Raw genomic sequence first — 26,407 nt, forward strand, 5'->3', positions numbered from 1 at the left:
CACACTTGAGAATGTTTTTTAATAGAAGTGTTAAAATGAAAAGCCCCAGTCCCCAAAGGAACTAGTTTCAATTTTCTACAATATGATAGGGCATGTTTGTTCATCTCTTAAGTTGGAGGCATGAGGAATTGCCCTATGTAACAGTGCCCTCCACATGCACTACATCACATTAGTCAGGCATTCTGTTCATCACGAGCCAATAAGAGTCTTTGGGGACTTCAGAATTGTTTGTTTTATACTTCTGAGTTGCTACTGACATGTTCTGGAGAAGCTTTGACCTCGGTACAGCTCTTCAGTGACTTCTCCCCAGGCAGAGGTGAATGTAATCATCTTCTTAGAACACAAGTGGATTTCCTAGAAAAAGAGCAGCAGGGAACACCATGACCAGAATTGCCTCATACTCTTGAGACCATCTCTACGCCACCCCCAATCACTTGAGAAAAGAAACCAGAGTCCCCATCCAGAAAGTAAAGAGAGAGGCAAGAGGAGAATTACCAGGGCCTCAAAGAGCTGTCACTGCCTGTGGCCACTTCAAAGTTTACCAAGAAGTACAGTGAAAAAGAAACAAGCTTTACCATGTTAGAGTTGCATTGTTATGGGATGCAGAACGATTTAATGGGCCTTAGCATATGTACATTGCTTGTTACATTTGATAACCTTAAGTAAAAGTAGGTGTACTAGACCTAATCAACCTGTTGACTGATTCCCTTCAGGAGAGTCTCAACTTGTTAGAAAGTGGGAGGATACACATTAGAGTCATTTAGGAAGCTTTAGGCCCAGTGCTGGGATTTGTCTCTTAAAGACATTAATGTGAGTATTAATCTGGTATGGGGTCTGGGCATCAGGATTTTTCTAATCTTTCCCAGTACTTTCCCAGTAGAGAAGAACGTATGGTACTTTAGAAAGAGGTGTTTTGGTTTGGTTTGGTTCTTGCAGAAGTGACTATAAAGTAGTTCATCTTATTTGTTAATTTACTTTTGAGACAGAGTCTCATATCGTCCAGGCTGTCTTCAAACTCACTATGTTAGCTTTAACTTCTTATTCTCCAGTGTTCACCTCCTGTCATGCTTGGCTTATATGGTGCTGGGGATTAAGGATTAAACCTAGGCCTTTGTGCGTGCTAGACATGCATTCTACCAACTGAGCATGACTAACTGGCAGATATACACAGCTTAATTTAAAAAATTGTAATTATTTGAGTTATTATAAAAGCTATATAAATAAATAGAAAAAAAGCTTTAAAAAAGAAAAGGAAAAGACAAAACTCCCCTTGTTTGCTCATACATTCCTAGCTATTCTGAGTTCATTTGACAATCGGACCACTGGGCCATCCCAAGACAAATGGCAAAGTTGACATTCCAGGATTTAAACGATGTTCTGTCAAGTCACAAAGCAAAGATAAATTGGGTCTCCTTTTCTCTCATTAGTTGATCCATCATGAATTAAGTTTCAAAATCTAAGATTCCAGTGGGATTTGATGGTTCATGGTTGTAATCACAGGTACTCAGGAGACTGAGGCAAGAGGAGGGTAAGTTCAAAGTCACACAGTGAGTTCATATCATCACCAGCATATAGTTTGGGTTACTGTCAAATCTTTACCCTTTCTTTTCTGCCAAAGACTTTACAACGCCTCCTAGTAAAATAGGAAATCCTTCCGCTGCTTGATTTGGAGCTTGTTCATGTGACTTTTGCTCTGGCTAGTGCAGTGTCAATCTAATTGACATTAGTTGAGGCTCCTAATTTTCTGTATGTCTGCTTTGCATTTCTGTGTTTTCTTACCTTTTCTCTTAGTTAGACTTTCTATTGCTGCAATGGAATACTGTAACCAAAAAAAGGGAGAGAAGAGTTTATTTAGTTTATACTTTGACGTTGCTGTCCATCACCAAAGGAAGTCAGGACAGGAACCCAAGCAGGGTAGGAACCTGGAGGCAGGAGCTGATGCAGAGGCCGTAAAGGGGTGCTATTTACTGGTTTGCTCGGCCTGCTTTCTTATAGAACCCAGTACCATGGCCCAGGGCTGGTACCACCCACAATGGGTTGGACTCTCCCCCATCAGCAACTAATTAAAAAATGCTTTACAGCCAGATCTTATGGAGGCATTTTCTCAATTAAGGTTCCCTTCTTTCAGATAACTCTAGTTTGTGTGTCAGGGTGACATAAAATCAACCAGCACACCCTTCATTGAAAAAACACAACCTGGGGAACTGCTGTACCAAGAATGAGGAAATGTGACAATAAGTATGATTGGGTCTGCAATCCAGAGACAAGCTCTGCTAATTCAAGACAAGTCTAACTAAAGCATAGCCAAATTGCAGACCCCTTGCACTGGCTGATTTTGTGTGTCAACTTGACACAAGCTGGAGTTATCACAGAGAAAGGAGCCTCCCTTGAGGAAATGCCTCCATGAGATCCAGTTGTAAGGCATTTTCTCAACTAGTGATCAAGGGTGGGGGAAGGGCCCAGCCCGTTGTGGGTGGTGCCATCCCTGGGCTAGTAATCTTGGATTCTATAAGAAAAGCAAACTGAACAAGACAGGGGAAGCCTGCCAGTAAGTAACATCCTTCCATGGCCTCTGCATCAGCTCCTGCTTCCTGCCCTGTGTGAATTCCAGTCCTGACTTCCTGTGGTTATGAACAGCAATGTGGAAGTGTAAGCTGAATAAACTCTTTCCTCCCCAACTTGCTTCTTGGTTATAATGTTTTGTGCAGGAATAGAAAGCCTGACTAAGAAATAGAGATGTTTCATGGTAAGCCATTGGAAATCAGAGGTTGCTTATTCTGTAGGATTTGGGGCAATAACTGATCAACGTGTCCAGATAAAGACCAACTGAATAAAAGAGATTCCCCTGAACCTAAAGCTCACATGCACACATTTCACCATACCATTGTTTTTTTCTGTTCTTAACCACTAAATATCTCAACTTATAAGTAGAATATATTCTTTTCAGTGTTCCACACTTCAGTTTTGAGAGCTCGATCAAATTGAAGAGCTGTGGCAGTCAATATCACTAATGGATAGCCAATGCCCTTTGGTGCTGCCTGTTTGCAGATGGCCAGGAGTGTCTGTGCATCCCATGGCACAGTGTAGGTATATAGAGAGGGGGATGTCTTACTGAAGCTCATTTTGCACAGACCAAAATATCCACACAGCAATTAAAAGCAAGGCAAACTGGTACTAATAAGGGCTGTTGGTCATGAAGAACAAAAAATGTTCTTAATTTAGTAGATTAGGAAAGCTTTAATAGGATAGGAAGGGCTAAGGTTTTTCAGCAGAGGGACTGAAAAGGAAAAACTAAGACACCCGCATTGCTTCCTTTTCTCATTGCTATGACAAATTACTTGGCAACAGAAACTTGGAGGAGGACCCCTTTATTTTGGCTCATGGTTTCAGGGTTCATAATGGGGAAGTCATGATGACAGGAGCTTCAGGCTGCTGGTCATCTTACAGCTGTAGTCAGGAAGCAGAAAGAAATGAATGTTGATGTTTAGTTTGCCTTTTCCATTTTCCTCAGTCTGGGACCCTGATCCAGTGGAATAGTAGTAAGACCATCCACACAGTTAGGTAGAATCCTCAGTTAACCTAATCTAGAAAATCTTACACAGGCAAGCCCAAAGGTGTGTCTCCTATGTGATTATAGGTCCTGTCAAGTTGTTAATTAATATTAATCATCACAATACCCAACCAACTGTTCTCATTGAACAGTTAGAGAGTTGGGAAAGGAGCACCCTAAGTTTCCATTTCATATGTAAAATAGAGCTAAAATGCAATGATTAACTATGGTACTGTGGTTTAAAGTACCTGGTATGGTACCTGGCATACACTAGATATTATTATTATCTTATTTTGTTTATTGTTGTGCCTATGATATATATGTGTGTGTATATGCATACTTGGACATATACAGGCCTTGGTTTAAAAATAGGGATGCCAAAGAACAACTTTTTGGAGTCAGTTCTCTCCTTCTACCTTTAAGTGAGTTCTGGGGATCAGCTCAAGAATACCAGACTTACATGATCCATCTCACCAGCTCAGGAGATATTATTAAGATATTTTATAAAGACAATTCTACAACTACATGACAGAAGATAACTAATAGGGGGAATGAGGCTGAAATAATATATGGATATTAAATGTTTACTGTGTGCCAGGTTCTGTGGAGCATACATTTATTAAATCCCATAAAATTATTCTAGAGTACATATTTATCATCCTGGTGATACAGGTGAGAAAACCCAAGCACAGAAAGTTTAAATATTTTTTAAGATCCTGCAAATGGTGATCCTGGCTCCAGAGCCCTTGCTCTTAATTGCCAGATATGTAGGCTTGAAGCAGTGAGAGCTTTTAGAGTTGTATATGGTGAAAACATTTGAGGCAAGGTGCATACCAGAACTACTAGGGCAGGCAAGAGCACACCCTGCTGAGAGACATGTGAGTATTAATGAAATAACCCAACAACAAGCAAGAAAAAAAGAGATTACCCTACTATAGCTAATCTTTGAAAAGTGGGAAAAGGTCATTTCTTAGTTTTATATTCCAGGCAATCTTATCATTTCCAAGAAGTTATCAGGAAACATGAGAAAACCTGAACCATGTTAACAGTGGCTGGAAAAAAATCAACCCAGATTTGGGCCACAGTAATTAACCTACAAGTATGAATAGAATCTTCTACTTGGCCTTTTTCTAACACAGAGAAGCCACATTGCTATTATGCAAAGTAACTTACATCAGAAGGGCTTTAGCATCCAAGTCTCAAGCAACTAAGGATGATCAACATGCACATCTTATTCTGATATTGACTCTCTACCTGAAAGTGCCTCACAGATCTCCATGTCTTTCAAAGACTGACCCTCAAATACACATCCCTACTATGAGTAACTCTTCATCTTTTCCTTTAGTGAGTTCAGCGGACCATTCTCATATTATGGAATCTAAGCTCTTTCTTTAAGATTGTCACTACACTATGACACACTTCCTCCAACAAGGCCACACCCCCTAACGGTACCACTCCCTAAGGGCTAAGCATATTCAAACCACCAAAATGCTCTAAGGATGGACCATTGTCTGTTCCACTGTCTGGAGAGTGAAACTCAGCCTGGAGATGTATATACTGTTGAAAAGAGGCCCCTTGGGAGGTAGGAGAGGCCATGTGTACATAACAGATTTCTGGACTTGGAGAATAGTTAATGTGAGACCATTAAATGGACAAACATGCTAAAAACAAATACTTTACTTCACTGGTTTCACTAGAATTGGCCCTTACTGTAGAAGTGAATGTTGTTTAGATTGTGTTACTCATTGGCTGAAGATTAAACACAATGCTAAACAGAATTTTTTCATCACAGTGACATTTGTTGTGATGTAACTTGAATTCCTTCACTACCCATGTAAATTAGACATCTAGCTCTGGACAGTGCCTATGATAGACACTGGGCTGCTTGCCCAAGAGTCCAGTCATCCCCTTTCTCCCTAACAAATGGTAGGTACCCTGATGTTTGTTCAGGTTTCTGATGGCTATGTATTTCAAAGAAGCACATAATACGGCCTCAACCCTATGGGATGAATCCTGAACAGGAGAAGACAATCAGAACAATGCTTCTTGGTGGTCATTGGAACAGAAAAGAACTTACAACACCTAATTCTGGCCAATAGGCTGTGAGAGAAGATCTGTGAATGTACTTTATTTATGAAGAGAGAGACAGGCAGAAGGAAAAACTGGCCCTTCCACCTCTGTCTCTAGCTGGTTGAAGAAGTGATAGTGGGGTCTGCTATATTCACTTTGTAACCATGCAGGAAACAAACATACAGATCAATAGCAACAAACTCACGATGGGAAAGCTGATAGACAATTGATTTGTGATGATCCCATGAAACTTCTGGGTGAGCCTCTCTTAGAGCTTTCCTCCTCTGGACTTGTTCCCTGAGGCAATTAATGACCTTACTCTTAAGCCCCTGTCACTAAAGGTGCAATATAATTCCCTGTGCAATCTGCATGCCTAGGAACTATTAGACAATCAAGATGCCAGCCTGCCCCAGATCAGTAGATTCAGAATCTCCATTTTCTCAAGAGCTCCAGGTGCCCAGCCACATGAAGTTTGGGTGAACCCTGGTGTAAGCTGTTTCTGATTAGGCTTTCCAGCATTGGCAGTTAGAAAGCAAACTGATATCCTGCCTTACAATCAACGACAAAGATCTCACATCCTTCTTAGTAATGGTATGAAAACAAGAAAAGGCAATCATGCGTTTACTTATGTGATTCTTGGGGACCAATTAGACAAGGGTCCTGGCTCTTTCTCCTGCTTCATTCCCAAATCAAAGGAAACAACTCATAGTCACATAATAAATGCCCTTTGGGGCCTCAAGTAACAACTAAAGCAATCCTGGAGCTCACCAAAGAGGTTGGCTGTGCAAATACACCCTCTTGAGTCAGACATCCCCAGATAAGCAAATACAAAGGGAGTCCAGGCACCAAAAAGAGAGCAAGGTACCAAGAAAGTGGGCAAACTGTCAACTGTGGACTTGAGTTTGATCAGAAGAACAGCTTGAATTTCCTCCTTAATGTAGTTGCTCAAGAGAGACTGCTGTGCCTGTCCAGGTTGCAAACATGTTAATAACACAGCAGGACAATAATCCTACGTTGTCAGAAAGACCAGGACACTCTAGCAGCCTTGTCATTCCTGAAAAGACCACAGAAGCTTTTTAAGGCGATTTCATAATCTTTCTTGTTATGCTGCTTAAACAACTGTCCAAAGGCTGATTACTTGATGGTCTACTAGTAGACTCAATCAAACCCAAGTGCAGCAAAACAGCTCTGCAGCTTGCTTGCTTGCTTTTCTCTTTCTTTTTTTTTTTTTTGTGGTGGGGGCGGGGCTAGATTGTTCTGTTTTATCTTTTGACAACAAGCCACTGAGAAAACTTTAGGTTGGTATATATGATAAAAGAAAAGAAGTTGTTTTGTTTTGGTTTTGGTTACCTTTTTTATGGCCAGCCTGCATTTTTGAAATCTCATTTTTTTTCTAGTTGAGAAGGAAAAAAATCATACTGAAGGTTAAAGGTTAAACCAATGTACAATGATGTTTTTATTTTAAAAATATGATCTCAAGATCACAAATTTTATTGGCCCTTTACCCTACAGAATCATTTGGAGAATAAAAATAGAGCTATCCTATAGAGTCCATAAAAGCAATCATACAGCATTACACAAACTCAAAAGGACTCAAGATATGGCTCAGTGGTAGAGCATTTGCTTATTATGGTGAGGGCCTGTGTTCAATCTGAAGGATTAAAAATTAATAATAAGCCGCCTAGCTACCCAAAAAGAAGAGGTAGGGTCTGTGAGAACATGAACTTTTCGCCCCTCCCTTGCTGTACAATGGTTCCCGGAACATTCTTGCATGAAAAGTTTCCTGGAACAGCCACAATGACCCATAGCCTCCGGCCACAATGGTCCAATGGCCCTGTAAAATGTCACTACCCCTAATCACAATGTCACAAAGTCCTAAATTGTATGGGCAGTTTATGGTTTTGGAATTCCCCTCCTCCCTCCCTCTTGATCCTCCTGGTTTGTGGTTTTTTCCTTTATAAGCTCTGTGAAAATTCAGGTCGGGGTCGAACTCCTCTACTCCCTGTGTGGCGTATGAGTCTCGACCCCAGCATGCTGGCCTGAGCTCTCGTTTCATCTCGCTCACAATAAATCTTCCTCGTGTGATTACAGCAGGTCGGTGTCTGTGTCCTACTGGGTGCGCGTCTTTCCCGAGACTTGAGTGGGGGGCTCCCTTCGGGGGTCTTTCATTTGGGGGCTCGTCCGGGATCTGCGCGACCACCCAGGGGTCCTAGACCCACTTGGAGGTAAGATTCTCTGTTTTATCTCAGCGCTGTGTCTGGGTCTGTGTCTATGTTCTGTCTGGGAATCTGGTGCGATCGCTGTTTCGGTTTTGCGGACGCTCAGTGAGACCGCGCTCCAGGAAGGAGAGCGGGGTGGATAGGGATAGACGTGTCCAGGTACCCACCGTCCGTTCGCCCTGGGAGACGTCCCAGGAGGACAAGGGGGGACCAGGGACGCCTGGTGAACCCCATCTGATAGGTCCAGAGGAGACTTTACTCCTTGACGACCGGTTTGTTAGGCAAGGTCTGCGACCTGCCGATCAGTTTCAGTGCCTCTGGTCGACACGAAGTCGACGTCGGTTTTGTTTTTTTGTTTTTTTTTCTCTTTTGTTTGTGCTCGTGTGTGTGAGTGTGTGTGAATTAAGTCCTGTAGTCTGTGTTTTTCGGTACCGGTTTAAGGTCTTAGTGCACTGTCTGGGCAGAAGAAGGTTTCCTGCCCTGTGCACGGGTGGAAGAAGGTTCCCCACCCCGAAATGGCGCCTGTGAGTAGATGAAGGATTCCTACTCCGAATAGTCTTTTTCTTTCTTTTTTTCCTTTTTAGAAAGCGCACCGGGGGATGCCCCAATCGCGCAGGCTCTGGGACTCGTGAGAGACGTTCCATGAGTCAGCCTTTGTTGGGTCCTGGCTCTGGGACGCGTGAGAAACGTTCCTCGAGCCGAATTTTGTCGGGAGGACCCGGCAACGGACAGTCAAAAAGATCTGACTGTGACTTTGGAGGTCGAGTTCGGCTGCCTATTTAAGTATAGGCACGGACAAGTGTGCTTAGATGTGTTAGTGTCTGTTGTCTGTATTCTGTTTCTGTGTTTGGTATCCCGGAAGCAGCTAAGGTTAAGCTGCAGTTTGGGCCAGGTACTGAAGGTACTAGGCATCTGTGGAAATTGGTTATAGGATGCTTTGTCTTGGTCTTGTTTGTCTGGATTGTTTTCTGTGGTATTGTCCAGTGTTTTTTTGACTTTTGTTTCGTGTTTGAATTTGGACTGACGACCGTGTTTAAAATCTTGGACTGACGACTGTGTTTGAAATCATGAAACTGTTTGCTTTGTTCGTTGAAGAGTTTTACTTGGTCCCCTTAATGCTTAGTAAGAAACTTAATCTTATGGACCCCGCTCTAGTGGCGGTGTGTTGGTTGATAGCCAAAGTTAATTTTTAAAATAGTGTTTTATCTGTGCTTGTGCTCGCAGCACACAGTAGAGGGGAGCGAAATTAGCTGCGGAGCTGCTGCAGCGAGCATGGGGACTTCTCAAGTCTCACCCAATTTTTCTGGCTCTTCAGGAGCTGTTTAAAAGGAAAAGGCTTAAGGTAAAAAGAAACACTATAGAGAGATTTCTTAGTGAATTACTACACCTTGGTTCGCGATCTCTGGGAATCTCATGGTGGACAGCTGAGATAAGCTGGAAAAGGATTTAAATTTTGCTTGGGAGCAAAGAATCTTAAAGGTGGAGTTTCAGCCGGTATGACACTTAGTGCGTAGCTGCCTAAAAGATCAGAAATGCTGTTAATAGGCTATAAAAAAGGGACAGGCTGTGTTAAAAATGCTACATGAAGAATAATCTAAAAAGGCTGAGAGCTAGGTGGGGCTATAAGGAAAACAAGAACAGGAAAGGAATTTCTGACATTTGCTCACAGAAGGAGAGTGCTCATTTAGAGAAGTTCTTTAAGGAAGCCTGCCTTATCTGCTGTCTTTATTCCAAGGGAGGAGTCAGTCTCCAGCACTAAATTACTTGGAGGTAGCCAAGGTCAGGATTAATGTTTTCTTTTCCTTGGCCCCTTTAAACCCAGTGAGACAGTTTGGTAAAGGGCTACTACTGAGGTCCTGATAGCCCCAGGTGAACTGGTTACAATTCTTTTATCAGCCCCCTGGCATCTAGCAACCAGGTTCTAACCATCTCTCCATCCTTTTGTTATTAGTTGTTACTAGAAGCCTAGTGTCATTTGGAGGCTGGTTCTCTTGAGAGGCAAAGCCATGGAGCTGACACTGACAATGGCCTTTTTGTTCCAAGAAAGGCCTCCTGGTTTAGCTGTGTGACTAAATGCTGTTTGCCCTCTTCGGTAGACTCTATTCTCAAGATTCTCTTGTTTTCTCACCATCCCATTTGATATGCTTGTTAGTAACTGTTACAGGTCTTCTTTACCACTGAGGAAAGACGGAATCCTACTAGAGGCCAGAAAAAAAAAAAAAAAGGGTTCCAACACGCATAGAAGGCCCTCACTTCTGCCTGCTCTCTTCATACCCCTGAAGGTAGGGAGTGCTCCAGGTCTGCCCCCAGGCTCCAAGGGTGGGTCTCCTAGGGGCTGGAAAGTGCCCCACCAATCTGGCTAAGATAAGGAAAAGATATGAAGAGAAAGTTACAGAAACTTGAAGGGTTAAGCTAAGTCGCTGAGAGAGTTATTGTAAGTTGCAGAGAAAATCAGGGTCTGTGCAGAAAAGTGGACAGCACCTAATAGCTGTAGAAGAAGATGCAAAGAGACTGGAAAAAAAAAAGAAAGAAAGAAAGAAGGTAAAAAGAGCAGGAAGCTAGGGAAGAAAAGAGACTAAAAGAAGAGGAAGCTAGAGAGCTAAAGAGAGATAAAAGACAAGAGAGGAACATATACTGGCCACAGTAGTTAGGGAACCTAGGAAGACAGTACCTGGCAACAGAAGAGAATTCCTGGCTAAAGATCAGTGTGCCTAATGCAAAGAAAGAAAAAAAAAAGACACTGGGTCAGGGACTGCCCCAGAAAGAACAAGAGGGGACACTGGAGAGCCTCTTGGTCCTAGAGTGCTGGCTATGTACAGAGATAGAAGGGAAGTGTGGATGCAGGGACCCAATGCTCTGTGCTCCTATGCCCCCCTCCAGTGGGCCAATATCCAAAGACCTTGGGTACAGGGGCCTACTGGCAACAAACAATACTTATGGACTGCCCGAAGAACAGTGGACCTTGGCGTGGGCCGGGTAACCCACTAGTTCATAGTCATCCCTGACTGCCCCTATCCCTTGCTCATGAGAAAATTGCTCTCCAAAATGGCTTGCGTGGGCTGAAATGGCTGGGTGAGGCCATGTGTATGCATATCTACAGACTGTGTATGCGGAGCTTAAGACCTGTCTCAGTGCACCAGTACCTGATGCTGGGAGACGAATGGCTTAGCGCTGTTCTACTTGGAACATATCACTCCTGCCAGCCGGGCACTAACAATTATCACCCAATCCAGGACTTAAACTGTGATAGAGTGGCTGATGTTCTGCCTTTGAATAGAGTGTCCCAAAAGATGGGACCACTGGTCAGCTGCCATGGACTAGATTCTCCACCGGTTGGGGACAATCTGGTCACCTTGCTGCCCAATCCGGACCTGGAGCCACCACAGCACGAGTGTCAAGTACTGGCAGAAGCCCATGGGTGGAGGAAAGACCTCTGCGACTGGCTGATTGACCCCTGCTGAAAGCCGAGGACCTTGTCCACAGACGGGAACAGTTCTCTTCATGAATGAAGGTCAGAGACAAGTGGGTGCTGCCATGGTGGACAACACAATGTCATCTGGGATGGCTGAACCTCTACCCCCCCCCAGTACATCAGCACTGCAGATGCCTTTACCATCTCTTGGATGCCCTGGTGAAGCCAACAACTGTGAGTACTATTCATTGCTCAGGATATCAGGAGGGAAGAGATTCAGTGACATGGGGCAATAACGAAGCAGATAAAGTGGCTCGAAAAATGGTTATGCAGGAGCCCATCCTGGTTGCAGGCCTGCAAGAGACAGCCACTGGGAACTGGGATCGGACTAAGGGATGGCCTCACTTAGAAAAGGCCCAAATTGCTTAAAAGATAAAGGACAATGGCACATTGAGGGGAAAGCTATACTTCCCAGAGAACAAAGAAAAGACTCACTTTGCCAAATACAGAAATGGACTCAATTAGGAGATAAAAAGTTTGTCCAAGTAGTTAAGTGTATGTAATAGACTTTAAGATTTTAGCCAGAGAGACAGTAGAAAGTATAAGGTATGTCAATAAGTGAATGCTTAGCAAGCAAACAGGGCAAAGAGACCTAGAGAGTTTGGTGAAAAGTCGAAGTGAACTTCACTGAGATAAAACCAGAAAAATATAATCACAAGTATCTCCTAGTGCTTGTAGATACTTTTTCAGGAATAGATAGAAGCTTTCCTCACCAAACAAGAGACGGCCTCTGCAATCATCAAGAAGATACTGGAAGAAATCTTCCTCCGATTTGGAATGCCCAAGGTAATCTGGTCAGACAACGGCCCTACTTTCGTTGCCAAGGTAAGCCAGGGTGTGGCCAAGTATTTAGAGGTCAATTGGAAATTACATTGTATTTACAGACCTCAAAGTTCAGGACAGGTAGGGTAAATAAATAGAACTCTAAAAGAGACCCTGACCAAATTAACCATGGAGACTGGCACAGACTGGGTGACACTCCTTCCCTCTTGCTCTCTTCAGAGCAAGAAATACCCCTTCCAGATTCAGCCTTACCCCCTTTGAGATCTTATATGGGGCCTCAGCCCCCCTGACTGTATTAGATGATGTTACTGAACCAACATGTCATAGTGCCATAGTAATAATGATTTGTGTGCCAGGCTAAAAGACCTACAGGTGATACAGAAAGAAATCTGCTCACAGCTGACAGCAGCCTATGCCCCGGAGACCCCTGAGACATCCCATCAGTTCCAGGTTGCAGCTACACTGAGTCCAGACACTCGAGCCTCGCTGGAAAGGACCGTACCTGGTGCTGCTGACCACCCTGACAGCTGTCAATTCTCAGCCCTCACCAGCCGTGTACTAGCTGTTGGGGCTGAGAGCTGGGACCTAGAGGGAAATTCAGTCATGTTTGTCCTGGGTTCTATCAAGATAGGTGTGGGATAGGCTTGATTTCCATTACAAATGATGTAACATTGCATATGTTAGTACTCTTAACACTTCTTGGGACTGTGCCTCAGGGATCACAGTCCGTATAAGCTTAGAAGTTCTAAAAGCTAGTCATGACCTTGGTGTGCAGGTTTAGATAGTGTCCAGGTTAGAATCCTCATGTTAAGACTACAATACCAAGCTGTTATGCTAGATGAAGCTGAGTTCTCCATGAAGTTCTAGGATTAGAACTATTAACAAAAAGAAGAAGTGGGGAATGAAGGATTAAAAATTAATAATAAGCCGCCTAGCTACCCAAAAAGAAGAGGTAGGGTCTGTGAGAACATGAACTTTTCGCCCCTCCCTTGCTGTACAATGGTTCCCGGAACATTCTTGCATGAAAAGTTTCCTGGAACAGCCACAATGACCCATAGCCTCCGGCCACAATGGTCCAATGGCCCTGTAAAATGTCACTACCCCTAATCACAATGTCACAAAGTCCTAAATTGTATGGGCAGTTTATGGTTTTGGAATTCCCCTCCTCCCTCCCTCTTGATCCTCCTGGTTTGTGGTTTTTTCCTTTATAAGCTCTGTGAAAATTCAGGTCGGGGTCGAACTCCTCTACTCCCTGTGTGGCGTATGAGTCTCGACCCCAGCATGCTGGCCTGAGCTCTCGTTTCATCTCGCTCACAATAAATCTTCCTCGTGTGATTACAGCAGGTCGGTGTCTGTGTCCTACTGGGTGCGCGTCTTTCCCGAGACTTGAGTGGGGGGCTCCCTTCGGGGGTCTTTCAAATCCTTAGCACCAACAGAAAAAATAACAAATAAATAATATAAAAATGACTCAAAATAAGAAAATAAGCCTCCTCCAGAGCTTATTTCAGTCAGATTAAATATCTATAGGTAAGTATTGCCAATGTTTATCAGAAAGAATTGGTGGACTGAAAAATTTCGCATTCCCAGTAAATAAACTTAAAGTGGACTCTTCCCAATGAGTCATTTCAGAGTTCATGACTCTATAATTGTCACTGAAAACCTTCCCATTTTAGCTGCCTGCTTTGCTGGCCTCTTTGGCATCCCCGATGGCTGGAAAGGCACCAAAGAGAGAAGAGGAAAATATTGAGCTGCACCTTTGAATGGCTTTAAGAGTTGATGGACAGATTTGGCTCAAAGGAGGATAACAAGAATTGAGTGATTTTTATGTACATAGACCTGGTAGTTCTATTTCCTTCTGAACACTGCTCACATGGAAATATGGCTTAATTTTTCTGTGAGTTGCTTCTTTCTCTTCAGTATTGAGACAAAAAATGGAACTAAAGAGTTTCTCGTATAAGTATCACATTCGTGCCCATTGTATACCTTCTATGTGATCCTTGAAACACTATGGTGGTTGTAGCTGTACAGAAACACTCTTCACCCTCAAACAAAAATCCTTACTAGCCAGGCATGGCAGTATACACCTGAAAAGCTAGCACTTGGGACGTGGAGGCAGGAAGATCAGGAGGAGTTCAAGGCCAGTCTGTAGAGAGCCTTTGGAGCTACTAGCTTCTAGACATTTGATGGCATGAATTTGACATTACCAGGACAAAAGAAATAAGCTCAAGGCAGAAATAAATCTGACTTTAGGCCAGTACTCAGGAAGTAGGCCTGGATTAAGAACATTTACATTTGAGTTAATGCAAAGCTCAGAGCAGGCTCAGTAGAAGCCTGTGTGGCATTCCTTTTGTCTTGGTCATCCCGACTAACCCCTAGAAAGGGGTTTACAGGATTTTGTTTATTGTCTTGCTTATTCCTTGACTCAGAACTGATCTTATATTCTGAATGTAATTAAAGTGGTATTAAAAACAAATTGGAAACCATTAAAATCTTCTTCAGTCTCAGAACTGGCTGGAGTCATAGTAAAAGTTGTCTAATTGTCTTTTTCTTTTTAATCTTCACTCCTGTCTTGGAGAACCTGTTGACTGACTAGGCTGGCTTGGTCACCAGTCTTGATTATATGAGATCTTATCTCAAACAAACAAGCAAACAAATCCTTACAGCCTAGTTACCTATGAAAATTCCCAATAAAAGTGTGTTTCCTCTCTCAATATAACAAGAGTTCTTGTATCATGAAGTTAGCTTATCTCCTTCCACAGATCAACACCCTGATCCTTCATTTTATTTTTATTTTTATTTTATTGAAAGGCTCACTGAACATCTCAGAGATGAGAAACATTGAAAATAACACCTGAGCTTTTTGATTCTCAGAGCAATGCTCCCATTCTGTCTCTTTGCACCTTTTGGTGATGAATCTCATTGAAATTATTTATGACAAATTGTCTAAGACCCCAGCTACTTTCATCTTTTTGTCCTCCTGTACTAATAGCTCTTTCTCAATCACTCTTGCTGGTTCATTTTTAGCTCCCCAAACTGGAAAGGGTGGTTGTTGTTATTCTGTCTAAGCTCCACCCCCACAGCTACCTGGGAATAGCCAAGTATGTTCTGCCCCACAGTTGCCTGGCAACAGCCAGCTGTGCCTAACACTATATAAGGTGCTATTTGCCCCCTCCTCTCCCCCTTGCTTGCTCTTTGTTCTTCCCTGCTCTTCCCCTCTTCCCTGTCCCTTCTCTCCCCCTTCCCCTGCTTCCCTCCATGTGCCCATGGCTGGCCTCTCCTGTCCTGTCCTGTCCTGTCCTGTCCTGTCCTGTCCTGTCCTCTCCTCTCCTCTCCTCTCCTCTCCTCTCCTTAAGCCTCTACATGGAACCATGTTGGCTTGGTGTTTTCTGTCCAGGCACAGGCCGAGATTTAAACCCTAACAGTGGTACATCCTGTATCTCTCACCTCAGACTATTTCTCCATCTGCCTTCTCTCCACTGGTGAATGTGCTCTCCAATTTTATATCACCTATACAGGACTAGAGTCACTGGAGAGGAGGGAGCCTCACACACAAAAAAAATGCCTCCATAAGATTGGGCTTCAGGGGTTGGGGATTTAGCTCAGTGGTAGAGCGCTTGCCTAGCAAGCGCAAGGCCCTGGGTTCGGTCCCCAGCTCGGAAAAAAAAAAAAAAAAAAGAAAGGAAAAAAAAAAGATTGGGCTTCAGACAAGCCTGTAGAGCATTTTCTTAATTAATTGGACTTAATTAATTGATATGGACCGGTCTAGATGATTGTGGGTGGGGTCATTCCTGGCATGGTAGCTCTGAGTGCTATAAGAAAGCAAGGTGACCAGGCCATGGGGAGTAAGCCAGTACTGTCACAGTTGGCTGAACCCTTCCAAGTCAATTAAGAAAATGCCCCACAGGTTTGCCTACAGGTCAGTCTGAAGAAGACATTTTCTCAATTGATGTTACCTCTGTGTGATGGTTTGTTTATGCTCAGCCCATGGAGTGTCACCATTAGGAGGTGTGGCCTTGTTGGAGTAGATATTGCCTTGAGGGTGTGGGCTTTAATACCCTTGTCCTATTGTCTGGGAGCTAGTCTTCCACTAGTAGCCTAAAGATGAAGATGTAGAACTGTCAGCTCTGCCTGCATCATGCCTGCCTGGATGCTCCCCTGCTCCCACCTTGATGATAATGGACTGAACCTCTGAACCTATAAGCCAGCTCAATTAAATGTTCTTTATAAGACTTGCCTTAGTCATGGTATCTGTTCACAGCAGTAAAACCCTAACTAAGACATTATGCTTAGATTACTCTAGCTTGTATCAAGTTGGCAAAAACTAATAAGCAACACACTTGAGTATCATCCTTGACTCTTCATTTCTCTTACATCTCATATCTATTGCATCAGCAGCCTTTGTTCACACTGCTTTCAAACTGTTAACTGAAATCTCATCACCATTAATGGATCAGCATAGATCCAGCCACCATGATTTCCCAATTAGATTACTGCAGTAGCTTTGGAACAGGTCTTTCAACTCTACCTTTGGTGTCCTACACCTACCCTTGATCTACTTGACACAGAAACCAGAAGTATCTTATTTAAACAGAAGCTGATGATATCCCTTCCCTAGCTCACAGTCTTGCATTGACTCATTTTGTATTTGTTTTTCTGAAGATATGTGAACAAGCATTTATTCATACTAGATAGGGCACAAATGATATATTGAAGACTAACTTGTCCCATATAAGTCCATTTTGGTGAACTAATACATTTATTTGGCTTCCTAATAGAAGCATGGGTGATCTCAAAACAGATACATTGTAGAAAAAATCTTATCCTAGCATGAGTGACAACTTCCTAAAAATTGAATATATGGAGTCCACCCTTTGGTTACCTTTGTACCTCATAACAGTATTGTCCAGCTTGTTGCCTTTGGGCCACAAAAACTCCTGAATAGCTATAATTGAAGACAATTGAATATTTGAATCCAACACAAGATCACAAACATAACTAAAACATTGGCTTTTTTGTTTAACTCAAGTTTGTGTTTCTGAAGTATGAACCTTAGAGATAATAATGTCATTTTAGAATGCCAAAAAACTAGGCATTCCTGTTCACACATTTCAAGTCTACATTCAGCCAGACAAGATTATATGTGACTGGGTGATGTGAGCACAAAGGGAATCGCTAAGGACAGGTGTGTCTCCTCAAAGAAGGAAAACCTACATTTTGCCCTGAAGGCTAAGAGTAAATATTGCTATTGACCTGGTAACCTGTGCTTACTTTAGAGACAGGCCTTAACCAAATATCTCAGAATGTTTATCTCAGATTCTCCCTCCCTAGACCTTTGTCTTTAGCTCTCAGTTAATAGAACCATCCTTAGGGGATGTGTCACAAGTACTTTAGGCCTGCTGACCTCTCCACTATTTCAGTCAGAGATCACATCAGATCCTAGGCCCTTAAGCTAAAGAACCCATCTTCATGGTCAGATGGACTTGGCACAGGATTTTCTATGTAGTCATACTTTAAGCTTCATTGTGCCCCTGGAATTGGAAGGACTGTTGCCTGGAAACCTTTTTCCAAATTCTACTGTGCTTGAATAAACTTACAGTAACTCTCCCGGCATCAGATTCTCTGGACGTTTGATCCAGACCTACTAAGTGGGGCTGAACTGAGCTTTCATTCTCACCTCTTTACACTTCATTTACCTGCCTACTATGATGCTTTGATGCTTACTGGGAACCCCACAACCAGGATAGGATTGTGGCTTCAGTGGCTATCATCTTAGTTGAGGGCATGATCATCTTCCCTAATTTCTCCAAGGAAATGTTAATAAGCTCAATATTGTAAAAGTTCCCTGCAAGTAATTACTTGTTCTTCTTCCAAGACTGTTATAGGCGTGTCATGGCCAGAGGACAGAGTTCTATATTAGTCCCATTGTGACTTGAATATGGCATATCCTCCATAGACTCATGTGTATGAACATTTAATTCCTATTTGGTAGTGCTGTTTGGGAAAGCTGTATAATCTATAGGACATGAAGTTTCACTGGAGAAGTAGATCACTGGAAATGGGCCTTGAGGCTTTATAACCTGGCCCCATTTCCTATTTACTCTTTGCTTCTTGAGTAGGGATGCAATGTGATGATCTATTCTCCTACACCTGCAACTATGCCTACCATACCAGCTGTCTGCCATGTCTTCCCCACTGTGATGGACTGTGTTCCTCTGGTACTGTGAACTAAAATAAACACTGTCTTTAAGTTGCTTTCGTTGAGGAATTTTATCATAGCAACAGGAAAAGTACCTCTATCAGTCCCCTTCTCATTTAAATGAAAAACCAATGTCCTTTGCAGGAATGCAATTCAGTAGCCAAATCCTTTCTGAGTTTGTGCAATACCTTGGGTTCCACAGCTAGCACAACTACTACCACAACAAAGAAAGACAATATCCTCACAAGGGCACACAACAGGCCATATATCATTTACTTCCTTGCCCTTGTCTTTTTCTCTTTACCACCTCTTACATTGTCTTTCCCAAGTGTTTTTTTTTTTCATTCTATTCCAGCACAGTAACCTCTTGGCTGGTACTAAGATATGTTAGGCATTTGCATATCTTAGGACTTTTACATTTGCCCTTCCTTCTGCTGCGAATATTCTTCAGTCAACTTCTACATTGCTTGATTGCAATAGATCTCTGCATATTCTTTCAAACATCACCCGAGAAGACCTCTTTTCTTGTTTTGACTTGTGCTTGTTCAACTGTAAGTAACCCCTAACCTTGGTACTGCTCTTGCTTTTCTTGACTACAAAGTGTCCAATCTAAAATAGATTTTACATATTTATATTAGGATACTAGTATATGAGTGTGGTGGCTTGAATAAGCTTGGCCCATAGGGAATGACACTGTGTAAAGGTCTCCTCCTATGTTCAAGTTCTCCACCATGTGGAAGAGACCCTCCTCCTAGCTGCTTGCAGGACATTCTTTCCTCTTGGCTGACTTTGGATCAAGAAGTAGAAGTTTTGGACCATCCAGCCCCATATCTGCCTGGATTGTGCCATGCTTCCCTTCATGATGATAATGGACTAAACATCCGAGCCTGTAAGCCATCTGCTTGTAAGCCACAAAAACAAAAGAATAATGCTGTCCTTTATAAGTGTTACCTTGGTCATGGTGACTCTTCACAGCAATGGAAACCCAAACTAAGACAGTCACTATTAAAAAGCCTATACTAATGTGGCTTGAAGAATATAGATATGTGCGTTCAGGCCAATGAGGTTCTTCCGCTTCATCATTTACAGACCCAAGGTCCTCCTATTGGGTTCACCTCTGCACATTGAAGGTGAATTCTAGCCAGTGGAAAAGATAAAGAAAACATTGGCGAAGCACAAGCAACATGTGAAAGCACAGTCTAGGAAAAATGCAACTCACTTAAACCCCCACTTCATTAATGAGGGCTTAATTATATTAACACACCTAAGCAAGGTTAAGAACCATTTTTTTTAATTTTATTTCTGGGTATAGGCATTTTGCCTGTGTGTATGTTACATGCACCTCGTGCATGCCTGGTGCCTACAGAGGCCAAAGAAGGTGTTAGGTCCGTCCATACTAGAATTACAGATGATTTGTGGGCCACCACATGCATGCAGGAAACAAAACCCATGCCTCTGGTAAATCAGCAAATGCTTTTAACCACTGAGCCATCTTTCCAGCCTGAGGAAACTGAGTTCAGTTGCCCATCTATAGCAGACAGCTATCAATGTTTACTACCTGTGTCCCTACTCTTGATACTAATAGGGGCTGTAAAAGTTTCTTATCTATTGTAAGTATTAGGAGTTCAACAAATGTTTGTGGATAAATGAGGTCATTGTAGCACAGCTGTGAAGTCTTTCTCCTCAGATTAACAACAACACATACACCTCCCCTTGGACAATCTGCTACTGCCATTTTAAGTATCATCTGAAAACTTAATGAAATAATTCCTTCAGGGTAATGAAGATGTAATCTTCACTTCATTGCATTGGGATGTACTTGCAAAGTATATCCATTGACGTAATACAAAAACATGAAAAGTTCCATACCTGGGCTCTGAGAAGAGGAGAACTTTCTCAGACTGAAAAGGGTTTAGCATAGAGTCCTAATGCTATATCCTACAGCAATTTAGAATGGCAGAAGTCAGAAGTAGTTTTTGTTCAATAATAAAGGGATGTTGATTGAAATCTTTACCATTTTCATGGTAATGGTCTTTGGGGTTGTTTGAATATGTATGGCTCCCTTAGACTCTTGTTTGAAAGCTTGGCCCATAGGGAGTAGTGTTATTAGGAGGTGTGGCCTTGTACAAGTAGGTGTGGCCTTGTTGGAGAAAATGTGTCACTGTGGAAGAGGGCTTTGAGGTTTCAAATACTTGCTCAAAACTATGCCTAGTATAAAATCCAGTGTGTAATTCCTGCTGCTAACTTTGGATCAAGATGTAGAACTCTTGGCTCCTTCTCCAGTACCACATCTGCCTGGAGGCTGCATGCTTACGACCATGATGTTAATGGACTGAACCTCTGACCTGTAAGCCAGGACCAATTAAATGTTGTCCTTATAAGAGTTGCCTTGGTCATGGTGTCTCTTCACAACAATAAAACCCTAATTAAGGCAGTCTTGTATTTGAGTCACAACTCCTATTCACTAACTGTGGGGAACGTTTGCTCTTCTAATGAACCAAAATTAAGAGCCCAGCGAGCCTAAACAGTGGTACCCAGGAAGTCTCTGATGGTGTATGATATTAAGCGCCTGTGTCTCACACTTCCTTCATTCCCCTGGCAAACAGAAGTTCCCCTTCCTCTATTTAATCCTTACCCAAATAGAACATACTGACTGAACAGATTTCCTCCAAATGGTCAAAATATAGTTTTAAAAGACTTACTGACTAACCCAAAGCTCCTTGTAACAAGCTTATAGGGCCAGTCATATTTTACCAAAAGTTTCCTAGTGCAAATAGGCACCTCTGATGTAAGGCTTGGCTCTGTTGGGCTCCAGCAGTGGAAGAGAGGAAATAATCATGAAGCCCAGGAACAAGGAAAAAGTTTTTTAAATAGAAAAAAAAATCCCAAGACTACAATTTAAACTAAACACTGGAACAAAATGGAGGACTTGGAATTTTTTGTCTCAATAATCTGTATCTAAAGTGTGTATTAACACTTTTATTTAAAGATTATATTTCCTGATATGGTGGCCTAAGTCTTTAATCCTCTCACTCTGGAGACAGAAGCAGATGGATCTCTTTGAGTTCAAGGCCAGTCTAGTTTATATATCGAGTTCCACCCAGCCAGGATAATAATGAGACCCTATTTCAAAAAAAATTTTTATTAATTTTGATTATGTCTGAGTGCACATGGGCGCAGACGCTTGAGGAGGCTAGAAGATGGAGTCAAATCTTCTGCAGCTGGAGTTGCATCTAGTTTTAAATAAATTACCTGACTTGAATGCTGGGAACCAAACCGGTCTTCTGTAAGAACAATGTACATGCTTTTAATCACTTCCAGAGTGAGTACAGGTATTTGAGAAGAAAGTGGCAGTCTATAAATGGGAAAGTCAATACTTTTTTTTAAAGAAAAAGGAGAGGCCAGTAGAATGGCTTACTGGGTAAAGGCACCTGCTGCCAAAGCCTAAAACTTGAATTCAGCCCTGGAACCCATGTGTAGTGCTTTGAATGTACAATGTTCCTCAAATAGGCTCAAGCATTTGAACACTTGGTCCCCAGTTGGTGACACTATTTGGGAAGATTATGTGGAATTATAGCCTTCCTGGAGTAAGTTATGTTTACAGGGAGAGAATTTTAAGAGTTTATAGTATCACTGGACTCTAGTTCTCCCCCATCATGGGGGGTGTGGGGGTGTGCTTTCTGCTTCCTGTTTATTGTTAAAGATGTGATTTCTCAGCTTCCTGCTTTTGCTGGCTGATAAGCTTGCCTCTTTCTGCTATGCCCCCTGCCATGATGAACTTGTATCCCACAGAAACCATAAGCCAAAATAAACTCTTCCATACGTTGTTTTTACATCATGGTGTTTCATCATAGCAACAGAAAAGTAACAAAAACACCATGTAAAGTTGTAAAGAGAGAACTGAGTCCACAAAATTGTCCTCTGACCTCAGTATGTGTACTGTGACAGATGCTCACTCCCCCAAATACCCGCAAACACCACCACAATAATAAATAAAATGAAAAGAAATTGGAAAATATACATACGTATTCCATGACTGTTTCCATATACATCCAAAAGGTTACGTTGTTCTTACATTATTAGGTTTATTTGCCTGGTATCTATTACATTTTACCTGTTTTCAGATTTTTGAAGAAACATCTTTTGGTGTGAGATTCTTGTTCCAGTTATCTTCTTGATGTGTCACATTTCCTGGAGATGCAGAGTGTTATTACCCAGTCGAAGTAATAACACTGCTTTTAGGAGAGCTAAAAGCAGAACATATTGGAATGCATTTATATTAGTTTCTTATTTAGATATAAATTCATTAATATTAATATTTAAGCTAGAGGGAATATATTAACTTATTTTTTTTCATACTTCAGAGTCACATAACTGTTCTGAGCTTTCTATTTCAAACTTTGTTTTAGATATTAAGTGGCAAAGGCAGGGTTGGGGATTTAGCTCAGTGGTAGAGCACTTGCCTAGGAAGCGCAAGGCCCTGGGTTCGGTCCCCAGCTCCAAAAAAAAAAAAAAGAACCAAAAGAAAAAAAAAACTCAACCAAGTGGCAAAGGCTTAGCTATCAATGGAATGTCAAAGATCCCAACTTGCAAAAAACACCTGAAAATTGAATCAAGGTGAGACAATAACCATAAAATGTCCAGAATGGCTAAGTCTATAGTGTAGAGACACAAACTGCTCTTTGGCCATACCACTCTAAGCACACCTAATGTCCGATGTAAAAGGCTATCCATGGTTGAATTTGGGTCATATATTTAAATAGGAGACACACTAAGTCTACCTAGAGCCCGAGATGAGTGAACCTAAGAATGACACTAAGAGTTCATTATCTTTTGAAAGAATTAAAATGTTTGCAAATTGTAGTGATAGTTATGCAACTGTAAATATACTAAGTGAATAAATTGTATATCAAGTAAACATTTTTAAAGAACAATGACTAGCTTAAAGCAAAGCTTGAATTAAGTGTGTCCTGGAAATGTCCTAGCTCCCACCACTATCACACACATGCATAGAAACATTTGTCTTCCATATGCCTTCTTACCAATTCATTCTCTAGCAGCCCCAAAGAACCAAGAGTATATAAGTAGGGAGGGAAAACAGAAAAGACAAATGTTGCTTTCATATGTAAGAAAAATCATTGATTTTCACACTTCCTAAACAAATAGTTTAAAATATTACAAGAATCTTGCAACAGAGTTCCTGGTCTTCTGGCTCTTATAGTCTTTCTACTCTCCCTTCTAGGAGGTTCCCTGAACCTTCAGTGTAGGGATTTTGTTGTAGATATATCTTTTGGGGTTAGATACACCATGACCTGGAGTTCTCTGCACTTTGACAAACTATATGACTTTGTAATGCTCTCCATATATTGCTAAAGTAAGCTTCTTTGATGAGGGATGAGAGTTAGACTTCTCTGTGGGCATTAGAAAAAATATTTAGAATTCAGTTAGAAATTATATTGGTTTAGGAAGATGGCAGTAGTAGGTTCTCCTCTAGGGTCAATGTCCTACCAGTCATGGATAGTTGGTTAGGTTTACAGTACCAGGCATGGATTCAGGTCTTAAGTCCTATTTGACTGCTATTGGTTACCTCCAAGATGTAAGTGCCACTATTGCACCACGGGGGCTATTTTGCCACACTGGTCATTTTCGTTGTTTTTCCATGTCTCACCCCATAGGAAGAAGAGTCAAAGGTGCTAGAAGAGGGACAGTTAATCTTTCCCCGGGATGAGCCCCTAATTGCTTATCTTATAGCAGTAGTGAGCCCTGAAATCGTGTGTGTGTGTGTGTGTGTGTGTGTGTGTGTGTGTATTAACACTAAATGGACTAAGCAGATGCTATTTTCATATATTTATTCATTTATGTGTGTATGTGACAATAATAGTTTTTAAAGGGTCATAAATTTGAGGATTTAGGGTACATGGGAGAGGTAGGGAAAGAGGATAGAGGAGGAAACCTGTAAATATAGTAACACATATGAAATTTAAAGATAAATTTCCAGGAAGTGCAATCTCAGAGCAGACTTGTTGTTCCTGTGGCTCCTGCACGCCCCCCCCCCCCAAGTCTTAGGTGTAAGACTTGTGTTGTGGATGCATTAGTTAGTTGTGTACATCACGGGATCATTTCTTCTCTGCATATTAACCAGTTGTGGTTCTCTATGATAGTCTCCTATTCCAAGGAGAAGCTATAGAATGAAAAAGAGAACATAAATTTGAGAGAGAGCAATGGTACTACATGGGAGGCATTAGAGGTGTGAAAGGGAAGGAGGAAATGATGCTATTGTACTTCACCTTCAAAACATGAAAACAATTAGAAAAGCAAAAATAAAAAAAATAAATTTAATTTAAAAAATTATCCTAAAAGTCTCTGAAAATCACGGTGAAACCCTATATCAAAAAAAAATACTGAAAATAAAAATCTGTTAATTCCCTCAGAAATACCAATGGTAAAAAAAAGTCTCATTTCATATATTCTACATAGGATTGTGCCTCTGTCTAAGGTGTAATAACATGTTATTCCTCTTCAAGGGTAGCTATTCAACAACATGTTTGGAATATGTTTTTAGTGTTAGAGGAAAAACTATATGCATGGGGAGCAAGTCTACAAAGACTCTCTGGACAAAATAAAGCAAGTCCAGGAGCAAAGGTAATCCCTACTATCTGCTCTGAGTAAGGTTAACGGAAGGTCCCATTGGCACTTTAGGATCCCATTTCCTGGGGAAAACTAGGTTAGCTGGTCTTTCTGCTCTGCTAGTCTTTGCTGGAAGGGTGTTGTTAAGAGGAGACTGAAATGGGGTTGGGGATTTAGCTCAGTGGTAGAGCGCTTGCCTAGCAAGCGCAAGACCCTGGGTTCAGTCCCCAGCTCCGGAAAAAAAAGAACAAAAAAAAAAAAAAAAGAAAGAAAGAAAGAAAGAAAGGAAGGAAGGAAGCTTTCTAGGGGCTGGGGATTTAGCTCAGTGGTAGAGTGCTTACCTAGGAAGCGCAAGGCCCTGGGTTCGGTCCCCAGCTCCGAAAAAAAGAACCAAAAAAAAAGAGGAGACTGAAATGACGTGTTGAAGATCATATGAATACTTGTCCATGCTTGAGCTTTGTCTTGGTGCTTTGCCTTGGGGAGAGAATGAAAATCACAAACCGCTGAAAATACTTGAAAGCACCATGATTCTCAAAATGCCATCTCTGTCAACAGTGACAAAGTTTGAGTGCATTAGTTTAAAACAAATGATACAAGTATTGTAGCTGTGATTGTTGGGGGGGAGGGCGGGGGAGGGGAACACCCATAAAGAAGGGGAGGGGAGGGGCTAGGGGGATGTTGGCCCGGAAACCAGGAAGGGGAATAACACTCGAAATGTAAATAAGAAATACTCAAGTTAATAAAAAAAAAAAAGGAAAAAAAAAAGAGGTGAATGTGGAAATTTACCTCTGTTATTGTTGTTGCTGCTGCTATTGTTGTTGTTTTTGACAGAGTCTCACGGTGTCGGCTTAGCAGGCATGGAATTCACTATATAGATAGACCAGGCCGACCTCAAACTCACAGAGATATACCTGCCTCCGCCTCCGCCTCCGCCTCCGCCTCCGCCTCCGCCTCCGCCTCCGCCTCCGCCTCCGCCTCCGCCTCCGCCTCCGCCTCCGCCTCCGCCTCCGCCCCCGCCTCCGCCTCCGCCTCCGCCTCCGCCTCCGCCTCCGCCTCCGCCTCCGCCTCCGCCTCCGCCTCCTCTGCGCCCCCCCCGCCTCCGCCTCTTCTGCCTCTCTGCCCCTGCCCCTGCCCCTGCCCGTGCCCCTGCCCCTGCCCCTGCCCCTGCCCCTGCCCCTGCCCCTGCCCCTGCCCCTGCCCCTGCCTTCCCAATGCTAAGATTAAAGGTATGTAGTACCATGCCTGGGAAGTTACATATTTTTTTCAGCAGTATTTATTTATTTTACCATTGGAAATTGAACCCGAAGCCTTAAACATGCTAAACATTCATCCTACCGCTGAATTCCACCCCTAGCCTATATATATATATATATATATATATATATATATATATATATATATATATATATATATATATATATATATATATTACATGTACATATTTATACATATTATATGTATTATTTTAAATTGTTATTAGATTTATTGAC

At 42.1% G+C, this 26,407-nt stretch overlaps 2 long non-coding RNA genes across 3 annotated transcripts; one reads left to right on the top strand and one right to left on the bottom strand.

The window, feature by feature from the left end:
* On the bottom strand, window positions 1-25,794 carry LOC147998210 (uncharacterized). Of its 2 annotated transcripts, XR_015646539.1 has the most exons (5): window positions 25,704-25,794; window positions 25,259-25,391; window positions 22,405-22,537; window positions 1,780-1,819; window positions 1-354 (listed from the first exon to the last, which is right to left on the bottom strand). It is a non-coding gene; the product is annotated as an uncharacterized LOC147998210 (long non-coding RNA). The 2 variants fall into 2 exon arrangements; XR_015646540.1 differs by lacking the exon at window positions 1,780-1,819.
* LOC147998211 (uncharacterized) lies at window positions 7,278-13,434 on the top strand. The gene is made up of 2 exons (XR_015646538.1): window positions 7,278-10,121; window positions 12,451-13,434. It is a non-coding gene; the product is annotated as an uncharacterized LOC147998211 (long non-coding RNA).
* Window positions 25,795-26,407: the final 613 nt, after the last annotated feature.

Source organism: Rattus norvegicus, chromosome X (genome assembly GCF_021556685.1).
Source record: "Rattus norvegicus strain SHRSP/BbbUtx chromosome X, alternate assembly SHRSP_T2T, whole genome shotgun sequence".
Classification (NCBI taxonomy): domain Eukaryota; kingdom Metazoa; phylum Chordata; class Mammalia; order Rodentia; family Muridae; genus Rattus; species Rattus norvegicus.